Source organism: Castor canadensis, chromosome 8 (genome assembly GCF_047511655.1).
Source record: "Castor canadensis chromosome 8, mCasCan1.hap1v2, whole genome shotgun sequence".
NCBI classification, from domain to species: domain Eukaryota; kingdom Metazoa; phylum Chordata; class Mammalia; order Rodentia; family Castoridae; genus Castor; species Castor canadensis.
Window position 1 is genome coordinate 85,672,856 of NC_133393.1, and position 14,133 is coordinate 85,686,988.

The following is a 14,133-nucleotide window of genomic DNA, read 5'->3' on the forward strand; positions in this document are numbered from 1 at the left end:
GGTGATAAATAAATTTGGTTCTGATGCAGGTATTTTTTTCCTTGCCAATAAAGCACTTAACTTCCTTGTACAAAACATTTCTTTTAAAGAAAAAAAAAGTTGAAATGTAAAACTGTATAAGATTTAGTCTTAAAATATGCATGTCTTTTTTCATATAGTTAACACAGTACGGAATGTGTCTTTAGGTAGGTGGTAATCTCAGTAGTCACCAACCTTGCCTGGTATCAAATGGGGGTTGTAAATCCCACGGAAATTTAAGTCAGGTTCTTGATTGGGCATAGCCTAAATTTTATATATGGGAATGGTACTTTTGTTATTATCAGTTGTCTCTCAGGCAGCTTATATGAAATACATGTTCTATTAACTGAATACCACTCTAACTGAAAAAAAATTGCAGCTATTTTCTTGGCATTCTGAATACTTCTATATCAATACAATCTGTTCACAATGAAATAGGCTCGGGGAAGAAACATATATGATCAAAGTGTCAGAGTAGTTCCCAGTCTTTTTTTTTTTTAATGCCATTTTTCCTCCCTCAGCAGGTCATTGGAGCTCAACAGGGCTAGGCGGAATAACTCCCCACTCTTTTACAGTGCTTTGTCCATGCTAGGTTCTGTTCCTCCTCTCCCTTTCCATTTTGCTTTGCTTTCTTTTCCTTTTCTTCTTCTCCCCTTTTCATTCTTCCTCCACTTTAATCCCCTTCTCATATTCTCCCCACTCACCCTCTGAGTTTCAGCAGATTCCACCCCTAACCTACAAGGTCAGGTCCCTAGTGTCCTCTTGTGGTCATAACTAATTACTATAGTCATTTGTCCTGCTCTAACTTTGGCCAGAAAGGAGCAGACAGAAACTGACCTGATGACAGACCATACTAAAATTGACTATTGAACCATGCTTCAATTTTGTGTTCTATAGTTGAAAAGTTGGCGACAACAAGGTAGTGCTTAAATTTTAATTCAATAATTGTTTATGACCTCAATATAGATAGATGATAGAAAGAAAGATCGATAGATAGGCCAGAAACTTGTTATTATAGGATAATAGCAGTGCCATCACAGTCCTGGCACAGTGAAGGGAGTCAATTTCCATTAAATAAGGAGACAGAAGCTGAAATACACGGATAATAAGCATTTAGACAGACTGTTATTGCTAAGAAGGAGAAGGGAACAATCTCAGCATAAAGTAGGGTAAGTAGAGGTCAAGAAACTGAAAAAAGATGAGTGTGGTGGTTCACATCTATAATCTCAGCATTCACCTATACTCCCAGCATTCAGGAAGCTGGTGTAGAAGGATCACTAGTTCAAAGCTAGTATGGGCTACATAACAAGTCCCTGTATTGGAGATGACACTTTGAAACACTGCTAGTGTAAGTCTTGATCCTCCAAGAAGCAGATGCCAAGACAAGATTAGATGTCCAAGAGATTCATTAGAGGAAACATGTCAGGGAAAATGAGAAAGGAGCTAGCAAAGATGGGGAGAGCCATCAGACAACAGGGTGTCTGACCCTTGCAAAGGAAAGACAGGAGGAAAGAAGGTTGGAGGGTGCAGTGCAATTCCTCACACGTCCCATAAGGTGGATGAACAGCCCATAAGACAAAATCACCATCAGAGTCCAGCATCTCATCATTAGCATTTCTATACACTAACAATGAGCAAACTGAAAAAGAATGTATGAAAACAATTCCATTTACAATAGCCTCAAAAAAAATCAAATACTTAGGTGTAAACCTAACAAAAGATGTGAAAGACCTCTACAAGGAAAACTATACACTTCTGAAGAAAGAGATTGAGGAAGACTATAGAAAGTGGAGAGATCTCCCATTCTCATGGATTGGTAGAATCAACATAGTAAAAATGTCGATACTCCCTAAAGTAATCTACATGTTTAATGCAATTCCCATCAAAATTCCAATGACATTCATTAAAGAGATTGAAAAATCTACTGTTAAATTTATATGGAAACACAGAGGCCACGAATAGCCAAGGCAATACTCAGTCAAAAGAACAATGCAGGAGGTATCACAATACCTGACTTCAAACTATATTACAAAGCAATAACAATAAAAACAGCATAGTACTGGCACAAAAACAGATGTGAAGACCAGTGGAACAGAATAGAGGACCCAGATATGAAGCCACACAACTATAACCAACTTGTCTTTGACAAAGGAGCTAAAAATATACGATGGAGAAATAGCAGCCTCTTCAACAAAAACTGCTGGGAAAACTGGTTAGCAGTCTGCAAAAAACTGAAACTACATCCATGTCTATCACCCTATACCAATATTAACTCAAAATGGATCAAGGATCTTAATATCAGACCACAAACTCTAAAGTTGATATAGGAAAGAGTAGGAAATACTCTGGAGTTAGTAGGTATAGGTAAGAACTTTCTCAACGAACCCCAGCAGCACAGCAACTAAGAGATAGCATAGATAAATGGGACCTCATAAAGCTAAAAAGCTTCTGTTCATCAAAAGAAATGATCTCTAAACTGAAGAGAACACCCACAGAGTGGGAGAAAATATTTGCCAGCTACACATCAGACAAAGGACTGATAACCAGAATATATAGGAAACTTAAAAAACTAAATTCTCCCAAAACTAATGAACCAAAAAAGACATGGGCAAGTGAACTAAACAGAACTTTCTCAAAAGAAGAAATTCAAATGGCCAAAAAACACATGAAAAAATGCTCACCATCTCTAGCAATACAGGAAATGCAAATTAAAACCACACTAAGATTCCACCTCACCCCTGTTAGAATAGCCAGCATCAGCAACACCACCAACAACAGGTGTTGGCGAGGATGTGGGGAAAAAGGAACCCTCTTACACTGTTGGTGGGAATGTAAACTAGTACAACCACTCTGGAAAAAAATTTGGAGGCTACTTAAAAAGCTAGACATTGATCTACCATTTGATCCAGCAATACCACTCTTGGGATATACCCAAAAGACTGTGACACAGGTTACTCCAGAGGCACCTGCACACCCATGTTTATTGTGGCACTATTCACAATAGCCAAGTTATGGAAACAGCCAAGAGGCCCTACCACTGACGAATGGATTAAGAAAATGTGGTATCTATACACAATGGAATTTTATGCAGCCATGAAGAAGAACGAAATGTTATCATTCGCTGGTAAATGGATGGAATTGGAGAACATCATTCTGAGTGAGGTTAGCCTGGCCCAAAAGACCAAAAATCGTATGTTCTCCCTCATATGTGGACATTAGATCAAGGGCAAACACAACAAGGGGATTGGACTTTGAGCACATGATAAAAGCGAGAGCACACAAGGGAAGGGTGAGGATAGGTAAGACACCTAAAAAATTAGCTAGCATTTGTTGCTCTTAATGCAGAGAAACTAAAGAAGATACCCTAAAAGCAACTGAGGCCAATAGGAAAAGGGGACCAGGAACTAGAGAACTAGAGAAAAGGTGAGATCAAAAAGAATTAACCTAGAAGGTAACACACACGCACAGGAAATTAATGTGAGTCAACTCCCTGTATAGCTATCCTTATCTCAACCAGCAAAAACCCTTGGTCCTTCCTATTATGGCTTATACTCTCTCTACAACAAAATTAGAAATAAGGGCAAAATAGTTTCTGCTGGATATTGAGAGGGAGCAGGCAGAGTGGGTGGTAAGGGAGGGGGTGGGGGCAGGGGGGAGAAATGACCCAAGCCTTGTATGCACATATGAATAAAAAAAAAGTCCAGCATCTCCCAGGAAAGAACCTGCCACAGTATTTCTGCCATACTCAGTCAACAGCTAGAGCAGGCTAAGAGAAGTATGGCCTTAGTGTGACTATGGTGCTAGTAGCCGGCAAGAGAAAGAAGAGTTGCTAAGAGCAAAACTACAGGATTTTGGCTAGCCATTTTAGTCCTTGTCTCCAAGGAAGTCAAGGAGAGCCTCAGAGAAGGAAGAAAATCTGGTGTTTGATCCTGGCTGAGCCTGCATCTTGAGTTGCTCCAAAAGTAGTGACGTTCTTACAGAAGAGTGTCCCAAACCTCCCAAGATGGGAGCCCTTGGAATTCCAAAGAAAGAAGCATAAATGCCAGGATGATAAGTTCAGAGCTTTTTTTATCATTTTTTATTGTTGTTGTCTTATTTTTTGCAAGGCTGGGATTAAATCCAGGGCCTTGTGCCTACAAGGCAAGGGCTCTATCTACTAGGCTACATCCCTAGCCTAGGGATATAGGAAGATTTGACTCCCCACCTTTCTCTCCTTAAACCTTGTCCTCTCTTGCTGGTGGGGAGTATATGACCCCTGGCTTTCCTGTGCCCCTCTGTCACTCCTGCTCTCCAAGGTGTTCTGCTCTCTCCTGATCTTGATGGGGCAGTTCCTCAGGACTTTGTCCTGGTTCTCTCACACTGCCCAGACTTCTGCCCTGAGGCCATCTCATACTTTCCACAACCTTCAAAGCCATGGGGAGGAGATGACTATGACCAAAGTACATTGTATAAACATATGAAAATGTTATAATGAAATTCATTATTTTGTACAATTAATATACACTAATAAAAAATAGAGGACTAAAGGCATGGCTCAAGTGGTAGAGTGCTTGCCTACCTTGCAAGCCCAAGGCCCTGAGTTCAAATCCCCGTATCACAAAAAAAACAAAATAGAAAAAAAGTCATCTGTATGATTAGCTTCCACTGTGGACCTCTAGCCTGTGCCCATTGCTGAGCCTCCACATCTGATGTTCAAATCCTGCCTGGAATCGCCTGTATGCCTCAGGGATAAATTGGACATATCTAAACTGAAATTTGAATCTTTCCCTCTAAAGCCATCCCTTCTCTAAACTTCTCATATTGAATAATCCTTCTATTCACCTTAGCCAGAAACCTGATGTCAGCCCTGTATATTGATTATAGCTCCAAAATATGTCTCATTCATTCATTCTCCTCTTCCTTTTCTTTTGCAGTGCTGGAGTTAGAACCCAGGGCTTTATGCATGATACAAGTGCTCCACCACTGATATACAGCCCCAGCCCAGTTTTTTTCACTGTTGCTATCACCATCTCACTCTTAGCTCACTTCATCTGAACTACTCCACTAGCCTTCTAACTGATCTCTTCATTCTTGTCCATATTTCCATTTCTATTAAAAACTCAGATCATAATACTTCTGTTTAACTTTCATTATCATAAATTAAAACTACTTACTAGGCCCTATGTGAGCTACCCCTGTATCCCTTGGACCTCATCTTGTGCCTCCCTTCCCCTTCTCTAAGTTCCAGTTACACAGGATTTTTCCCCCAAAGTCCAACCTCTATTCTGCCTTAAAGTTCTTCTGTCTGCTCTTCTTTCTGACCCTCCATCTTCTGTTAGTCTGCTGATCTTATCCTCTTGCCCAGAAATCCCAACCTCCAGCCCATTTTAATTTAGGTGGGCACTATATACCTTATCATGGTAGTACAAATACATTGTGTGTATTTGTTTAGCATGCATCTGCCTTTCCCAGTAGCCCATAAATATTTTGGGACTAGGAAACATTTTGATCTTGCTCATTGGCACAGTGCATGGCACAGAGTAGGCATTCAGTATGTATTGGCTACTGAATAAATTTGAAAAATTTGACTCTAGATATGATTGCCCATGTCAGGCTGTTACTGGTGGTTGGGGTTATTCCAGATGTTCCTCAGTTCTTGGGTACAATGTCTAGTTTAGGATGCTGCCACAGATGCAACAAAAGAACTACAAAGAGTAGGGAGATAGTAAAGAGTGATTTACTAGGAAAGCAGAATTACACCTCACGGGGTCAAGTGGCAGTTCCATAAGGACTGACTATCTAAACAAGGACAATACAACTTCAAGGGGTAAGGCAGGAAAGTCAGGTAAGGATTGTCAGTCTGAAGCATTTACTAAGAGAACTTACAAATGGAAGGGACTGCAGCACCTTCTCATACAGGGTGAGACATGGGATGTTCCACATAGGTTATGTACAAAACTAGAGGGTTGAGCGGTGAAAATACATGAGAGTTTAAGGAATTTGGCATAGGGTGAGGGCTAATTTCTGTCAGCATTTTGGGCAACAACTTAAATACCATTATCAGTGTCTGGAAATGTCCAAAGCCCCAACTTGAGTTCAAGCCTATAGGAGAAAACATGCAGCTGCCTAGGGAACAGAATTGTCAAGCTACCTGTTTCTCAGTCAGGACAAGAGAAAACGTATATGCAACCAAAGTATATTAAAGAAGGGGACTTTGGACAATGAGCAGGCCTATGAAGTAGGAAGAAGTAAGGAGATGAGCATTCTAGGCCCAATATTTAAGAGATAATGAAGCTGGGCACCAGTGGCTCATGCCTATAATCCTAGCTACTCAGGAGGCAGAGATCAGGAGAATCGTGGTTCAAAGCCAGCCCGGCAAATAGTTCAAGAGACCTATCTCAAAAACACCCATCACAAAAAAAAGGGCTGATGGGGTGGCTCAAGGTGTAGGTCCTGAGTTCAAAATCCAGTACCAAAAAAAAAAAAGAGAAATAATGAAAATGTACAATGCTTATATTTTTTTAAATAGAAGAACAAATCATAAAACTTATATAACTGATTACCTATACAGTAACAAACTAGAAAGACAGGGATAGAAGTTGGACTTCTTTGAATTTGTTTTATTATTTTGATTTTGTAACTATGTAACATTTTATATAAAATAACTTTTCTTAAAGAATAATCAGTTTGAGAAAAGAAATAAATTTTCTTGGCAGTATGGAGATTGAACGTGGGGCCTAACATATGCTAGGCAAGCATTCTACCACTGAGCCACACCCTCAACCCAAGATAACTAATTCTTTTTTTTTTTTCTTTTTTCTAAGAGAAAAAAAATGAGAGCTATTACAGAATGAAGTACAGCTGGCTACACCATAGGAAAAGCACCAGGAACAAAGATGGACATTTCAGCCAGGCATGGGTGGCTCACTTGTAATCCTAGCTACTCAGGAGGCAGAGATCAGGAGGATTGCAGTTCAAAGCCAGCCATGGCAAATGCTTTGTAAGACCCTATCTCAAAAAAAAAACCCTTCACAAAAAAGGGCTGGTGGAGTAGCTTAAGGTGTAGATCCTGAGTTCAAACCCAATACCGAAAAATAATAATAATAATGTATATTTCGTTTTACAGGGAAAGTTTTGAGTATTTATGTTTTTTCCAGAATGAGACTTTCAGTCCATAAGTAACTTTACACACAGCTCAAAATGTGCCTATACTTATCTTAGAGCTCCCCCCAGAGGGGAGTTTAGTATACTAATGAATTGCAATGAGGTATAATTAGGGCTGGGAATCAGTTCTAGGTCAGATTTGTAGCCATCTTGGTGGTCTTAACTGGTTTGCCTGTAGCCTCCAGTCTTTGTACCTGTTTATCACAAGAAGTGCAGCTTCTTCATAGAGAGTGCTACAACCTGCCTGTTTGCTGGTGGTTCCCTGTCTCATTTTCCCCTCAAGGGTGTTCATACTCCTTAATCTTAAAGGGCACTGACAGATGATGGTCCATCTTCAGGAACTGCTTCAAAGATTGTTTGGGGCTATGGGCCTGCCTATAGAAGGAAAAGAAATTCTTAGACACCTGAAATTCTTAGACTGGGGACCTGATCTAGGGTCCCCAGTGGCAGGCTTTGGATTTTGGTATCAATTGCAGGTATAGGCTGGAAGCTTATCAATTTTACATAGAATTGCTATAATCTGGAAGAGTTTGGGATGGTGTAAAGTGGCTCAAGTGGTAGAGTGCCTGCCTCACAAGTGTGAGACCCTCGGTTCAAACCCCAGTACTGCCAGAAGAAGAAGAAGAATGAAAGAGCTAAACTTAAACAGTTTAAACAGGTGTGAACCAAAATAAGTAGTAAAAGAGTAACAAGTGCACCTATGAGAGGTAGAAACCAAGTAAGACTCGGCAGGTCATCTTTTGCTTTCCTTGTGTAGGTCCAATAATAGCCCTAACTCAGAGTTCCTTTTAGTTTAGCTCACTCTGCTTTGTATTATTACCATTACTCCACTCTTTGGCTATACTTTCCTGATGGATGTTCAAATGGATGGCCAAAAATTAACCTTTTTTCCTTTCCTTTGTTAAGGCCAGCCAAGGATCCTCTTGGGTTACTTTTAGGGTCTTATGAGGAAAAGTTTGGCTCCTTTAGTCTTCTTTCTCTACCAATTGTGCCATCTGCTAGGACACTTCAGGGTCAAGCCAACCATGTGGTTTCCCTTGGAAACATTGGGGGCCTTCCCCTCTACAATGACCCTTCTCTTTGCAGAATGTGCACTAGTTAGAGCCCAATCTCTAAGGTCTCTGAAGTATCTCTGATAAGAGGGCAGGTGACTTACCAAAGTTGCAAGGCCCCTTCAGAGAGATTCTGTCATTCCCTGGGTGCTGGCTGACTGTGTGGTAGGCCAAGGCCAAAATACTGATGTCCTCTAAGCCCCTTCATCTTCCTTGGTTTTGGTCGTTTTGGTGTTGAACACCCAAAAAGCCAGTTCCATCAGTTTTGAAGTAGAAATGTTAGGTTTTAATTTTAACTTTTGTAGTTTCTTTGGCTGTCAGTAGCACTTTGAGATGTAAAATGAGACTTGATGGCATTTGCTTACTTTATTGAATTTTATTCCCTTTTAAAACTTTAAGTTCTGCATTATAGATCTCTTTTTATTTTTGGAACAGTCATCTTTAGGACAAAAATGTAACCTTTTGGGCATAATTTTAAGTGGGCTTAATTTTATCCTACTTTGGGGCCCTCTAACATGGAGCAAGGGAAAAGGCAGAGCCTCACTCCAGAGGCTAAAATTTTTACATTTGAAGCTCACCAAGATAACTAATTCACAAGCAATTCTAAAAATATAAATGTGCCTAAGCATTTATACATTTGGCAAAATAATCACACAGAAAGGAACTATTCCTTTAAGGGACTTTAAAATACAGAAATTTCACTGAATATCCCTTGGGTTAGACTACAGGTTATAGTCTAATCCTATCCTCCTTGGTTGTCCTCAAGAATGGAGATGGTGAACATGAAAAAATCAAAAAAGATTACAGATATAAGATAGGAGAGGTTAAGTCCTGAATATGAAGTGTCATTATGAAATTATTAAGCATTATATCTATCTCTGTTCACTGACAAGATCTAGTAACGATGACCATTCCAGTAGCAACGGGTAACCCTAGCACTCAGATTGCAAAACACCATTTCCTATTTAAAAAGAAGCAGGAGGGCTGGAAGCGTGGATCAAGCAGTAAAGAACCTGCCTACCAAGTGTGAAGCCCTAAGTTCAAACCCCAGAACTACAAATAAATACATAGATAGATGAGAGAGAGAGAGATTGATAGAGAAATGCAAGCAGAAGACAGGCACAGTGGTAAAAGCCTGTAGTCCCAATTACTCAGAAGAGTAAGGTAGGAGGATCACTTTGAGCTCAGGAAATTGAGACCAGCCTGTAGCAAGACCTCCACCTCAGGGGGAAAAAAAAAAGAAGAACTATGGCTCCTTATAGAAATGGGTGATTCTGCTGGGCACTAGTGGCTCATGCCTGTAATCCTAGCTACTCAGAGATCATGAGGATCATGGTTCAAAGCCAGCACAGGCAAATAGCTTGTGAGACCCAACCTCAAAAAAAAAAATCACAAAAATAGGGCTGGTGCAATGGTTCAAGGTGTAGGCCCAGATAAAACTACAACATGTTGGCCTATAAATACCAAGAAACTATCAAAGATTACTGAGGTCACATCAGAAGGACTCAGAAGCTAATTTAGAAAACATTCCCCTTGCCAAAAATAGGACAGTGTATTAATAAGGATTTTAATTGCAACAAACTGAAATGTATCAAATATGGTTAAATCCATAAGTCATTAATTACAATTTTTTAAAAATTAATTTTGAAGGTTGCTAATTAATGAACTCATTATTTTGAAAAACAGTAAATAAAGGAAAAGAATTAAGAATTGCTGTGGTCTGAATATTTAGTTCGCTTTGGTTTTTTTCTGTCAGACTGCCGCTATCATGGGTCACATGCCTACTCCAGGGAAGGGAGTCTTCCAGTGTGTTCTGCCCTACAGCCAGACTTGGCTGAAGTTGACATCTGATGACATAAAGGACCAGATTTCCAAACTGGCCAAGAGGGGCCTGACTCCTTCACAAATTGGTATGATCCTGAGGCATTCACATGGCATTGTACAAGTACGTTTTGCAACAGGCAATAAAATCTTGAGAATACTTAAATCCTAAAGACTTCCTAAGGATCCCTACCACGTAATTAAGAAAGCAGTTGCTAAGAATTAACTTAGAAGGTAACACATATGTACAGGAAATCAATGCATGTCAACTCCCTGTATAGCTATCCTTATCTCAACTAGCAAAAACCCTTGTTCCTTCCTATTATTGCTTATACTCTCTCTACAACAAAATTAGAGATAAGGGCAAAATAGTTTCTGCCGGGTAGCGAGGTATAAGAGGGGGGTATGGGAGGGAGTGGGGGGGGGAAGGGACAAGGCGGGGGGGAAGGGGGGAGAAATGACCCAAACATTGTATGCACATATGAATAAAATAAAAATTAAAAAAAAAAAAGAAAGCAAGCAGTCGCTGTCCAAAAGCATCTTGAGAGGAAGGATGAAGATGCAAAATTCTCTCTGAATCTGATAGCCAAATTCTCCAGTTGGCTCCATATTATAAGACCAAGCATGTCCTCCCACTTTCAATTGGAAATGAGTCAGCTAAACCTCTGCCCCAGTAGCATAAATTTGTTTGTGTACTCAGGCAATAAAATCAGTTTCAATTAAAGAGAGAGAGCAAGCCAGAAGCCATTGATTCACATCTGCAAGCCTAGATACTTGGGAAACTGAGATCAGGAGGATTGAGGTTCGAGGCCTCTCAGGACAAGTAAATACTTCCTGAGCCCCCCTCATCAACAAAATAACCAGAGCAAAATCGACTGGATATGTGGCTCAAGCATTAGAGCACCTGCTTTGCAAGCACAAAGTCCTGAGTTCCAACTCCAGTCCCACCAAACAAATAAAAAAGAAGAAATAAATTATTGTTAGGGAGACCAGCAAGAGGCACTGGGAGCCTGCAAGCCACTCTGTTCCTTGCCTGGACTGATGCCCATGGTGATCCCCCCAGTCCTGCTTCTCTGCCTGCTGATCCTAGCAGTTACTGAAGGCAGGGAGACAGTCATCACAGGTTGTCACTTGTACCATTGAGTAACTCTGGGAACAGAGGGCTAGGAAGAATGACAGACACTACACGCAGGAAGCACACTGCAGAGACCCACATGGAGGCACAGACAATAGCAGCCAGGGCAAGCCTTTGCAGACAACTTACCTCTTTCCAGCCTTCAATGTGACAATGCAAAGCTACCAACAAGGCACCTGCCAAGGCTCCCATGTGGTACAGGCTGGCTTGGGCAACTATGAGTTCAGTGCCTTCCCTTCCTGGTACTCTGTGCTGGTGGCCAGCAGCTAGCTATGGACACAGCACTTCTGTCTCTCAGGGTTGCACCATCAATGGCCTAATGAAGGTGAAGGTGAAGGTGCAGTTGCAGTATGCAGGGTACTGGGCAAAGGGGAGAGATCAAGATTTTTGTAAATGAGTGAGTTGCTCCAGCTCTGACCCTCCATCTTTTTTTGTGTGTTTTTTGTTTTGGGGGGGTTGGCAATACTGGGGTTTGAACTCAGGACCTCACACTTGCTAGGCAGGTGCTTTACCACTTGAGCCACTCCACCAGCCCTTTTTAAAGATTAAGTTTTATTTTTTTGGTGGCACTGGGATTTGAACTCACGGCCTCACACTTACTAGACATGAACTCTTACCATTTCAGCTATCAGCTTTTTTTTTTTTTAATGGTGTCTTCTTCCTTTAAGCGATGACCCTCTTAAGAGTTTGTGATGGTCACCTTCTGAGAAGGGTGGATTTCTGCCTCTTTTTTGCCTTGTCCTTCCAACTAGTCTTTCATCAGTTCACTTCCTTCTTTGCTTCTACCCCTAAGTAAAGCAAGAAGATCTTGGGAAAAAGAAAAAAGAAAAGCATAAAAGAAATCAGTTTGTTTTGCCAGTACTGAGGTTTGAACTCAGGGCCCCGGACTTGCTAGGCAGGTGCTCTACCACTTGAAACATACCTCCAGCCCTTTTTGTTATTTTGGAGCTAGAATCTCAATTTTTTGCCCAGGCTGGCCTGGACCATTACACTTTCTGTGGTCACTAGGATGACGGTACATACACCCAGCTTTTTTCCACTGATATTGGGTCTGCCAACTTTTTTGCCCAAGCTGACCTGGATGGAACTACAATCCTCCCCATGTCAGTCTCCCTCATAGCTTGGGATGATAGGTGTGTGCCACTGCACCCAGCTATTGGCTGAGATGGGGCCTCAATAACATTTTGCCCAGGCTAGCCTCAAACTGCAATTGCTCCTGATCTCAACCTACCAAGTAGCTAGGATTATAGGCATGAGCCACCAGTGCCAGGCTTAATTTTAGAGATGCATACCAAAATATTTATGGGTGAAGCAGTATGATAGCTTTAATTTGCTTCAAAATAGTTCAGGAATAAAATGAGTGGCCATGAGTTTATATGTTGAAAGAAACTATCCAGAATGTAACAAAAGGATGGATAATATGGATGTCAGAGGCATACAGAATAGATTGAGAAAATTTAGCACAGACTTAATTGGAGTCTCATGAGAGCACAATGATTAGAGGTAGGTCTTTCACAACAGCTCCTGCCCCCTCCAATGTCTAACCAGACAACAGAGACCAACGCTGAAACCCTGACATAGTACTCTCCCTTAAGAATAACCAGCATCACCATATTAAGTAGAATATATCAGGCCCCTTCCATCCTCACAGTAATGTCTGTTCTGGGTATGGGTTTCCTGCACTTGAACAAGGGATCCAATTCACAGCAAAAGAAGGAGCCACTAGTCATAGTACATACTGCTCCACCAAAAGCAGCTGGCTTTAAAGGGCCTGGGAACAGCCTGTTGAAGGTACAATTGAAGTATTAGCTTGGAGGAAGTTAATTTGCAGGGATGTGAGCTATCCTTCAGGACACAGTACATGTATTAAATCAGAGGACTTCGTTTGGTTGGTTGTGTGTGTGTGTGTGATGGGAATCGAATCCAGAGCCTTGCACATACTAGGCAAGTGCTTTATCAATGAGCTACATTCCCAGATCTTTATGAGGTGTTGTTCCACTGGGAAAAGTCCAGGACCAAAGGGTGGAAGCTGAATGACCTCATTGTTTTTAGCAGTATAGGGTTTGCACTACACCACTTAAGTCATGTCCTCAGCCCTTAAGTGGCCTTATTTATCAGTCACTCCTAATGACCCATCTATTTCCAAACCAGCAGCTAGACTCTGCAAAGTTAGAGATCCTACCTAATCCCAAAGGAGAGTACCCTCTTGCCAGGAGGCACAGCACCGATATCACTGAGCTACAAGATCAGCTGACACCAGGGCACTTTAGTGGAGGGAATGACCATCTTAACAGAGAAAATGGGCAGCAGGAAAGGTTTCTTTAATACAATTGAGTAAGAACCCAGGTAGTCCACCCGGGTGCTTATTAGTTCCCTATGCTGTTATAAACAATTATCACAAATTTAGTGCCTTCAAGCAACATGTATTTACCTTACATGTAGCCTGATACAGACTTCATGGGGTTAAATTAAGCTTACATTCCTTTCTAGAGGCTTTAGGGGAAAAGTCTATTTCCTACTCATTCCAGAGTTGGCAAACTCGGTCTCAAGCAATATAGGACTGGATTATCTATTTCCTTGCTGGCTATCAGCTGGGAGACACCCTTAGAAACTGTACTCTCTCAGGTCTGAGCACATAGTTCTGAATATCCCAGAACCAAGCCACTGAATCCTTCTGCTGTCCTTTCTCTCTGACCACAGCTGGGAAGGTTCCCTGCTTTTAAGGAGTCACGAGATTAGACTAGGCCAACCTGGACAATCTCCTATCTGAAGGCCCTTACCCTTGCCCACATCTGCAAAGTCCTTTGTGCTATTTAAAGTAACACATTCACAGGTCCCAGGAATTAGGAAATGGTTCTCTTTGGGATATGATTATTCTGACTACAGGTGCATCTTAATACTCCCTCCCATAACTGTAATTAAATGAATTCATGAAGCAACCCTGGTCTTAAAAAGATGTGATTG